Below are 11,396 nucleotides of genomic sequence, written 5' to 3'. Positions count from 1 at the left end.
AAAGTCAATACTTTGTAGAGCCACCTTTTGCAGCAATTACAGCTGTAAGTCTCTTGAGGTATGTCTCTATAAGCTTGGCACATCTAGCCACTAGGATTGTTGCCCATTCTTCAAGGCAAAACTGTTCCAGTTCCTTCAAGGTGGATGGGTTCCGCTGGTGTACAGCAATCTAAGTCATACCACAGATTCTCAATTGGATTGAGGTCTGGGCTTTGACTAGGCCATTCCAAGACATGTAAATGTTTCCCCTTAAACCACTCGAGTGTTGCTTTAACAGTATGCTTAGGGTCATTGTCATTGAAGGGGAACCTCTGTCCCAGTCTCAAATCTCTGAAAGACTGAAACATGTTTCCCTCAAGAATTTCCCTGTATTTAGCGCCATCCATTATTCTTTCAATTCTGACCAGTTTGCCAGTCCCTGCTGATGAAAGACATCCCCACAGCATGATGCTGCCACCACCATGCTTCACTGTGGGGATGGTATTCTCAGGGTGATGAGAGGTGTTGGGTTTGCATCAGACATAGTGTTTTGCTTGATGGCCAAAAAGCTCAATTTTAGTCTCATCTGACCAGAGTACCTTCTTCCATATGTTTGGGGAGTCTCCCACATGCCTTTTGGCAAACACCAAACGTGGTTGCTTATTTTTTACTTTAAGCAATGGCTTTTTTTCTGGACACTCTTCCATAAAGCCCAGCTCTGTGGAGTGTGCTGCTTAAAGTCGTCCTATGGACAGATCTTCCAATCTCCGCTGTGGAGCTTTGCAGCTCCTTCAGGGTTATCTTTGGTCTCATTGTTGCCCTCCTTGCCTCGTCCATGAGTTTTGGTGGGCGGCCCTCTCTTGGCAGGTTTGTTGTGATGCAATATTCTTTCCATTTTTTTAATAATGGATTTAATGATGCTCTGTGGAATGTTCAAAGTTTCAGATATTTTTTTATAATCCAACCCTGATCTGTACTTATCCACAACTTTTTCCCTGACCTGTTTGGAGAGCTCTTTGGTCTTCATTGTGCCCCTTGCTTAGTGGTGTTGCAGACTCTGGGGTCTTTTAGAACAGGTGTATAGATACTGAGATCATGTGACACTTAGATTGCAAACAGGTGGACTTTATTTAACTAATTATGTAACTTCTGAAGATAATTGGTTGCACCAGATCTTATTTCGGGGCTTCATAGTAAAGGGGGTGAAAACATCTGCACGCACTACTTTTCTGTTTGTTTTTTTAAACTTAAAAAAAATTTTTTTAACTAGTTATTTTTTTCATTTCACTTCACCAATTTGGACTGTTTTGTGTATGTCCATTACATGAAATCCAAATAAAAATCTATTTAAATTACAGATTGTAATGCAACAAAATAGGGAAAACGCCAAGGGGGATGAATACTTTTGCAAGGCACTGTAAAAGTGTTAACCCTCGCAAGGCTGCCGGCTCAGATGTCATCCCTAACCGTGCCCTCAGAGCATGCGCAGACCAGCTGGCATATTCAATCTTCCTATCCCAGTCTGCTGTCCCCACAGGCTTCAAGGTGACCACCATTGTTCCTGTACCCAAGAAAGCAAAGGTAACTGAACTTAATGACTATCGCCCTGTAGCACTCAACTCTGTCATCATGAAGTGCTTTGAGAGACTAGTCATATATCACCTCTACCTTACCTGCCACCATAGACCCACTTCAATTTGCTTACCGCTCCAATAGATCCACAGTCGATGCAATTGCCATCACTCTGCACACTGCCCTATCCCATCTGGACAAGAGGAATACCTATGTAAGAATGTTGTTTATTGATTATAGCTCAACATTCAACACCATAGTACCCTCCAAGCTCATCATTAAGCTCAAGGCCCTGGGTCTGGACTTCCTGAGGGGCCGCCCCAGGTGGTGAAGGTAGGAAACATCACCTCCACTCTGCTGATCCTCAACACAGGGGCCCAACAATGGTGTGTGCTCAGCCCCCTCCTGTACTCCCTGTTCACCCATGACTGTGTTGCCAAGCACCCCTCGAACTCAATCATCAAGTCTGCAGACGACACAACATTAGTAGGCTTTATTACCAATGATGACGAGACAGCCTACAGGGAGGAGGTGAGGGTTCTGGGAGTGTGATGCCTGGAAAACAACCTCTCACTCAATGTCAACAAAACAAAGGAGATGATCGTGGACTTCAGGAAACAGCAGAGGGTGCACCACCGATCTACATCGACGGGACCGCAGTGGTGAAGGCGGCACAACAGAGCCTCTTCAACCTCAGGAGGCTAAAGAAATTTGGCTTGTCACCTAAAACGCTCACAGATGCACAATTGAAAGCATCCTGTCGGGCTGTATCACCGCCTGGTATGGAAACTGCACTGCCTGCAACCGTAAGGCTCTCCAGAGGGTGGGGCTGTGCTTTGGCAAAGTGGGTGGGGTTATATCCCGCCTGTTTGGCCCTGCCCCCAGACCCCTCCTGGCTCAGCCTCCAGGATTTATGCTGCAGTAGTTTGTGTCGGGGGGCTAGGGTCAGTCTGTTATATCTGGAGTACTTCTCCTTTCTTATCCGGTGTCCTGTGTGAATTTAAGTATGCACTCTCTCTAATTCTCTCTTTCTTTCTCTCCTGTATTTCTTTCTTTCTCTCTCTCGGAGGACCTGAGCCCTAGGACCATGCCTCAGGACTACATGGCCTGATGACTCCTTGCTGTCCCCAGTCCCCAACAGCTCCTTTCTCAAGGCCATCAGACTGTTAAACAGCCATCACTAGCACATTAGAGGCTGCTGCCTATAGGCATAGACTAGAAAACACTGGCCACTTTAAGGAATGGAACACTAGTCACTTAAGTAATGCAAGACATGTAAACATTATTAATCTCATATGTACTGTGTTCTATACTGTTCTACGTTATCTTAGTCACTTAATAATGTTTACATATCTGGCATTACTCATCTGATATGTATATACTGTTTTCTATCTTTCTACGGTATCTTTGTCACTTAATAATGTTTACATATCTTGCATTACTCATCTTATATGTATATACTGTGTTCTATACTATTCTAATGTATTTTAGTCCATTCTGCTCTGACATTGCTCGACCATATATGTATATTGTCTTAATTAATTCCTACTTAGATTTGTGTGTATTGGGTATATGTTGTGTAACTTGTTAGATATTACTGCACTGTTTAGAAGCACAAGCACTTCGCTACACCCGCAATAACATCTGCTAAACACGTGTATGTGACCAATACATTTTGATTTGATATGATGCTATGCTGTGCGTGTTAGGAAAATGAACGTTAACGAATTACTCTACATTTAAAATGACACGCCCCCGCGTGTTTGCTCGCACTCGCCCCAGTGGCCTAATGGATAAGGCACTGGCCTCCTAAGCCAGGGATTGTGGGTTCGAGTCCCATCTGGGGTGTACTATTCTTTTGCGTCAAATTTCCGAATTAGGGTTTGATCATTAAACAGTATTCTGGATGATGTATTTGGTACCGTATGTACATATAATGTAATGACTTTAGTGGAGTATACTTGTTTCACTTTGTAGGCTGATACAATGGGATCTTGCTTCTGGTGAGAAATCCAAGATGGAGGGTAACCAATCGTGATAAATTGTGTGTCATGAACAACATTCCCGAGAGCAACAATAGTGGAATCGGCAGGTTCGTCTTTGAAATAAGAATCCGTCATTGTAACGGATGTAAACTGATAAAAAATTGTGAAAATATGCCATAATTGGACTAGATAATGCTACACAAGGTTAGAATGTTGTTATATAAATTCAACAAAAAAATGATTTGTTCATTTGAAGAATATATATTTTTTTAATGTGGATATATTTGAATTTAGAATTGCATTGGGCGCATAATTACAGTTTATGCACTGAACAGCCTAACCTATGGATTGTGCACCCAGACATGGAATATCAGCCTACTCAGTGACACTCACAGAACACAACTGTGAAGAGTTTACACACCAAAAATATACACAGTAGGCTGAATAGCGTGGTGAATTCCCACAGTCAAAGTCCTGCAATAAGAGTTAAGATGCTAATATTTGTGTAAACTCATTTTAACATTTTAAATTTGTTTTTAATTTAACCTTTATTTAACTATAGTTGTGTTCTGTGCGTGACACTGAGTAGGCTGATACCCCATTTCATGGGTGCACAATCCATAGATTAGGCTGTACAGCAGTGGTGGAAAAGTACCCAATTGTCGTACTTGAGTAAAACTATAGATACCTTAATAGAAAGTTACTCAAGTAAAAGTGAAAGTCACCCAGTAAAATACTACTTGAGTAAAAGTTAAATATCAAAAGTAAAAGTATAAATAATGAGAAATTCCTTATATTAAGCAAAGCAGACAGCACCATTTTCTTGTTTAAAAAATGTATGGATAGCCAGGGGCACACTCCAACACTCAGACATCATTTATAAATGATGCATTTGTGTTTAGTGAGTCTGCCAAAACAGAGAAAGTAGAGATGACCATGTGTTGTCTTGATAAGTGTGTGAATTGGACTATTTCCTGTCCTGCTAAGCATTAAAAATGTAACTAGTACTTTTGGGTGTCAGGGAAAATGTATGGAGTAAAAGGTACATTATTTTCTTTAGGAATGTAGTGAAGTAAAAGTAAACGTTAAAAAAATATTAATAGTGAAGTAAAGTACAGATACCCACAAAACTATTTAAGACGTACTTTAAAGTATTTTTACTTAAGGACTTTACACCACTGCTGTACAGTGCATATAAGTATGCCCCCAATGCAATTCTGAATTGAAAGACATCTGCAGTGCAATTTCAACTAACTTTTTAGTCAAATTAACGAATAATTGTTTTTTGTGGAATTTATATAACAACATTCCAAACTTGTTTAGCACTATCTAATCCAATTGTGGTATAATTCCACTATTTTTATCAGTTTGCGTCAGTTTCAATGAGGAACTTTTATTTTGAAGGCAAATAACTGATTCCACTATCGTTGTATATGCTAATATTGTTCAAAACACGTTTGTGATAAATTCCCCACCGGCTCCAACATTAAGGAAACTATAAACTAGAACCAGACTTTCAGTTCCCCACTGTTTTTATTTTGTGAATAGTGTGATTTATTCAGGTAATATTCATCTGTAAATCACGCATTTAAAACCTGTATTTTCTTCGAACAGAAATGAAGAGGCTGTGTCTTGTGTTTTCTTTCTATGTTGCTGCGACTTTCGCCAGTGCTGACAGTAAAAGTGAAACATTGTAGCCGAAGTTATTTTGTGAGCTGTATTTGATTACACACAGCGAATGCGTGTATACGTGTAGGCTAGACGAAATAGGCTGACATCTCAGATAGTGAAACTTACAGTGAAACGTCAAGGGTTGTACTGTGGTCGAGACAATTTGTTCCATTAAGTGCAGAAATGAATCCATTTAAATCAATGATAAACCCAGGAATTTCCAAAGCTTGTGTTTCTGTAATGATTCATTTCATTTTATTTTTTCATTAAAAAAAACTAACTTTTTGGCTATCCTGCACAAATGGAGCTAGAAACATAAGTATTTCGCTGCACCTGCGATAACATCTGTAAATCTGTGTACACGACCAATACATTTTTACTTGATAATGTCAATAGAAAGAAATACTCTAATGTTTCTGTATATTGCCTGCTTTACAGAGTTGAAAGCAGCCACAGTGTACTGGGATGCTACACATAAGACTGTCCAACTGAAAGAAGGAGTGATAGAAAAAGAGGGGGATACATATGGATACCTCAATGACAGCCTCTCAGCCTCTGTTAACATGCTTCAGAATTCATCAGTACAGAAACAGATACTGTGAGAACACCCTCTACACAGGCTTCCTGGTGTCTCTGGATGACTTCTACCTCATGGGCAGTGGCCTGATGATGGCCCAGACCACCAACAACGTCTTCAACACGTCCCTCTTCTCCCAGGTCCCGCCCCACAGCCTGCTGGCCTGGCAGAGGGTGCGTCTGGCCCACACCCTGTCACACACTGGGGAGCAGTGGGCCAATACCTTCTCCAGATACAACTCTGGTGAGGGAGGTGGATGACACAAATGGGATATGTTCCGCACTGCGTCCAACAACAACATTGACGAATACACTGATTCGGTGAGCGAGTTCATTAGGAAGTGCATTGAAGATGTCGTTCCCATAGCAACGATTAAAACATTCCCAAACCAGAAACCGTGGATTGATGGCAGCATTCTCGTGAAACTGAAAGCGCAAACCATTGCTTTTAACCAGGGCAAGGTGACCGGAAACATGACCGAATACAAACAGTGTAGCTATTCCCTCCGTAAGGCAATCAAACAAGCTAAGCGTCAGTATAGAGACAAAGTAGAGTCGTAATTCAACGGCTCAGACACAAGAGGTATGTGGCAGGGTCTACAGTCAATCACGGATTACAAAAAGAAAAACAGCCCCGTCACGGACCAGGATGTCTTGCTCCCAGGCAGACTAAATAACTTTTTTGCCCGCTTTGAGGACAATACAGTGCCACTGACACTGCCCGCAACCAAAACATGCGGACTCTCCTTCACTGCAGCCGAAATGAGTAAAACATTTAAACGTGTTAACCCTCGCAAGGCTGCAGGCCCAGATGGCATCCCCAGCCGCGCCCTCAGAGCATGCGCAGACCAGTTGGCTGGTGTGTTTACGGACATATTCAATCAATCCTTATCCCAGTCTGCTGTTCCCACATGCTTCAAGAGGGCCACCATTGTTCCTTTTCCCGTAGCACTCACTTCCGTCATCATGAAGTGCATTGAGAGACTGGTCAAGGACCATATCACCTCCACCCTACCTGACACCCTAGACCCACACCAATTTGCTTACCGCCCAAATAGGTCCACAGACGATGCAATCTCAACCACACTGCACACTGCCCTAACCCATCTAGACAAGAGGAATACCTATGTGAGAATGCTGTTCATCGACTACAACTCAGCATTTAACACCATAGTACCCTCCAAAGTCGTCATCAAGCTCGAGACCCTGGGTCTCGACCCCGCCCTGTGCAACTGGGTACTGGACTTCCTGACGGGCCGCCCCCAGGTGGTGAGGGTAGGTAACAACATCTCCACCCCGCTGATCCTCAACACTGGGGCCCCACAAGGGTGCGTTCTGAGCCCTCTCCTGTACTCCCTGTTCACCCACGACTGCGTGGCCATGCATGCCTCCAACTCAATCATCAAGTTTGCGGACGACACTACGGTGGTAGGCTTGATTACCAACAACGACGAGACGGCCTACAGGGAGGAGGTGAGGGCCCTCGGAGTGTGGTGTCAGGAAAATAACCTCACACTCAACGTCAACAAAACTAAGGAGATGATTGTGGACTTCAGGAAACAGCAGAGGGAGCACCCCCCTATCCACATCGATGGGACAGTAGTGGAGAGGGTATTAAGTTTTAAGTTTCTAGGCGTACACATCACAGACAAACTGAATTGGTCCACCCACACAGACAGCATCGTGAAGATGGCGCAGCAGCGCCTCTTCAACCTCAGGAGGCTGAAGAAATTTGACTTGTCACCAAAAGCACTCAAACTTCTACAGATGCACAATCGAGAGCATCCATGCGAACATGCACGCACGCACACACACACAGCTCCATGAGGGCAGAGGGAGGCAGCAGGTTTCTCTAGTGTGGGCATTAATTACATGACCAGGCATCGACATGGCAAAGAAGACCTGTAATCCGGACACAACCTGCTCGTCAGCTGGACAAGTCCTCAGCCAAAGCCAGACACAGGTGAGTTTCACTGCTCTGGTTTGTCTAAGGGCTCTATTCAATCAGTATCGCAGAAATTCAACATTACAGCATGGAATTTAAAGACAATGTACCCACTTTAGCAGAGACTGCATTCAAGGTAAACGCTGCAGATGTCGGCACAATAGGAAATGACCTTTACATTTCTACAGCGATACAGATTGAATAGAGCCCTGATCTTGGTTGTCCTCACTTATTGTCTGCAAGTGCTTCTTTTAGGAAAAATATTTATTTCACTGGCTTCTCTATAGTATGGCATTGATATGGCGCTATATATCCTCCCCATTGTCTTAGCGATGGATGCAGCATAGTCACTGATAAGCAGCATTGATACAGTATTATGGGGACTTTGTCATCCTTTTCCACCAGAATCCCAACCTGTAAAATGGAGTAGCGATGTTCCTCCCCAGTACGACCCGGCAGTGAGTCCAGCTGTCTGGATATCAGTGGTAGTCGTAGTGAACGGCTCCATCCTGGCAATGTTTCTAAGGTTCATCATATACAAAATGCAGGCAAGGCACAATCACACTGCAGGTAAGGAATGCCATTTGGGCTAATGGAGAATATGTGTATTTTTATGTGTGTTTCACAGCAAGTGTTTTGTTCAGTGCTTTCATTTGAGTGAAGTGGGGTTGAAGACAAATTAAGCATGAAGCTCCTTTAGTTTCTGTTCCCCTCTGATAGGCTCTCTGGGGACTGCCCTACTGTCTATTCAACTCTTAACACACATCCGTTGGTTTTTGAGGACCAAAAAAGTATTCTTCACACCCAATGACCTCACACACTCATACTTACACACACACACACACACAAATAAACCCCCAAATGGCAGCAGTTTCAACTACATGCGAGTACACCACTGAATGGTAATGAGATTACTAGGTTAGCTCCATTACATTCAGGGATACATGCCCTGAATACCAACCCTCATTTACATCTCTCTTGCTCACAGTTCACTCTGTGTTGAGCTGGATAGAAGACATAGAACAACCATTTAACTTAACAATGTTTGGAATTGGGTGTCGGGTAGAGGGCGGCATTTAAAAAAATAAAAAAAAACATTTCACCTTTTATTTAACTAGGCAAGTCAGTTAAGAACACATTCTTATTTACAATGACGCCCTAGGAACAGTGGGTTAACTGCCTTACAACATATTTCATACTGCAGAACAACATATTTTTACATTGTGAGCTCGGGATTTGATTTTGCAACCTTTCAGTTACTAGTCCAACGCTCTAACCACTAGGCTACCTGCTGCCCTATTGTTGTATATACATTACCATTCCATTGTTTGGTGCCACTTAGAAATGTCCTTGTTTTTGAAAGAAAAGCACTTTTTTGTCAATTTTTAAAATAACATCAAATTGATCAGAAATATAGTGTAGAAATTGTTCATGTTGTAAATTACTATTGTAGCTGGAGATTTTTATTTTAATGGAATATCTACATAGGCGTACAGCAGCGCATTATCAGATACCATCACTCCTATGTTCAAATGGCACGTTGTGTTAGCTATTCCAAGTTTATAATTTTAAAAGGCTAACTGATCATTATAAAACCCTTTTGCAATTATTTTTGCACAGCTGGAAACTGTTGTGCTGATTAAAGAAGCAATAAAACTGGCCTTCTTTAGACTAGTTGAGTATCTGGAGCACCAGCATTTGTGGGTTTTATTACAAGCTCAAAATGGCCAGAAACAAAGAACTTTCTTCTGAAACTTGTCCGTCTATTCTTATTCTGAGAAATGAAGGCTATTCCATGCGAGAAATTGCCAAGAAACGTATAACGCTGTGTACTACTCCCTTCACAGAACAGCGCAAACTGGCCCTAACCAGAATAGAAAGAGGAGTGGGAGGCCCCGGGGCACAATTGAGCAAGAGGACAAGTACATTAGAGTGTCTAGTTTGAGAAACAGACGCCTCACAAGTTCTCAACTGGCAGCTTCATTAAATAGTACCCACATAAACACCAGACTCAACATCAACAGTAAAGAGGCGACACCGGGATGCTGGCCTTCGAGGCAGAACAGCTGTGCTAACATAATTGCAAAAGGGTTTTATAATGATCAATTAGCCTTTTAAAATGATAAACTTGGATTAGCTAACACAACGTGACATTGGAACACAGGAGTGATGGTTGCTGATAATGGGCCTCTGTACGCCTATGTAGATATTCCAGAAAAAAATATGCTGTTTTCAGCTACAACAGTCATTTACAACATTAACAATGTCTACACTGTATTTCTGATCAATTTGATGCTATTTTTATGGACAAAAGCTTTGCTTTTCTTTCAAAAACAAGGACATTTCAAAGTGACCCCAAACTTTTGAAAGGTAGAGTATATATTAATTTAGTTTTTCCAAGAGAACATTCTTCTTAACTCTATCCAATTGCTGCCAATTATTCTGTGATTCAGATTAGAAGTATAGGCCTTCTTTATCATGTTGATGTATATTTCTCTTCAGGAAGAATAATGCTGGGTAATGCTTGTTTCTGCTCCAGGTGAACCAGAGGCAGGACTTATCCCTCCAGCTGTGGATGGAGACTGTACAGCAGCTGTGGTACAGAGAGAGGAGGAGGCCCCTCCATCCTGTCCTCAGCTGAACAGTGGGCCCCAAACATGCTTCAGGCAGGAGGTGTCTACCTACAGCGGTGCTTCGGGGTGTGGCTCTCTTGGGGAGGTCGGTGGCATGTTCATGTGCAATGGTCTGAGGGAGCATTGGATCCCACTTCCTGCCACTGAGCTGGGGGATGCTGCTTTGGTGACCACCAAGACTGTGCAATGCTCCGACTGAGAGGACATCATTTTGACATATAAAACCACATGGCCATTGTTAAGCAAAAGGACTTGTTCTTTACAGTATTGTTGGTACAGTATAATAATTTAGATGTAAAAATACACATTTGTGATGGTGTAGGCATAAAGACAAACCTGTAAGCCTATACTGTGGGAGACAACTATGTACTTGTGTTTCTATACTTAAATATTTTCAAAGACAATAAGACAAATCTGAGTAGATTGGGTTAACTCCAATAATAACAGGGCTGTTATAGGATATTTCTATTTCAACTCTTATTCTGTGTAGATTTTCCTGGTAGTTTTAGAATGAAGGTATTATCTGGACAATTATATGGCTATATATTGTGCATGATGTGGAAAAACAATAACATGGAATTCATCAAATGCTGCGAAATGTTTTGATGCAATTTGGCGATATGTCAATGTAAAACCAGTTTTAAATATTACTTTAAAATGAGCAAAAATTAGGAATAACATTTACATGAACTTTATAATTCACTTTTAGATAATGTTGTCATGTATTGTCATATTATGTCTTGTTCCTGTTCTTTCTCTTCACTCCGTTTCCCTCTGCTGGTCATATTAGGTTACCTTCTCTTCCTCTCCTTCCCCCAGCTGTTCCTCATCTTCTCTAACTACCTCGTTCACCCTTTTCCCACCTGTTCCCTTTTTCCCTCTGATTAGGTCTCTATTTCTCTCTCTGTTTCTGCTTCTTTCTTTGTCAGATTCTCGTTTGAGTTTCTCATGCCAGAACCAAACTATCGTCTTGTTTGCTTCACCCTTGTCCCATCCTGTCGGAATCTGCCTGTTCTTCTGATGCTACGTGTGATC

General features: G+C 42.1%; 1 long non-coding RNA gene and 1 other non-coding gene across 2 annotated transcripts; both read left to right on the top strand.

The window, feature by feature from the left end:
• Positions 1 to 3,326: 3,326 nt before the first annotated feature.
• trnar-ccu lies at positions 3,327 to 3,399 on the top strand. Its single transcript has one exon. It is a non-coding gene; the product is annotated as a tRNA-Arg (tRNA).
• A 4,159-nt stretch (positions 3,400 to 7,558) lies between these two features.
• Positions 7,559 to 11,153, top strand: LOC112259434. The gene is made up of 3 exons (XR_002954846.2): positions 7,559 to 7,746; positions 8,134 to 8,298; positions 10,268 to 11,153. It is a non-coding gene; the product is annotated as an uncharacterized LOC112259434 (long non-coding RNA).
• Positions 11,154 to 11,396: the final 243 nt, after the last annotated feature.

The sequence above is a fragment of the Oncorhynchus tshawytscha genome, linkage group LG09, assembly GCF_018296145.1.
Source record: "Oncorhynchus tshawytscha isolate Ot180627B linkage group LG09, Otsh_v2.0, whole genome shotgun sequence".
Lineage (NCBI taxonomy): Eukaryota > Metazoa > Chordata > Actinopteri > Salmoniformes > Salmonidae > Oncorhynchus > Oncorhynchus tshawytscha.
This window is presented reverse-complemented; position numbering and strand designations above follow the sequence as displayed.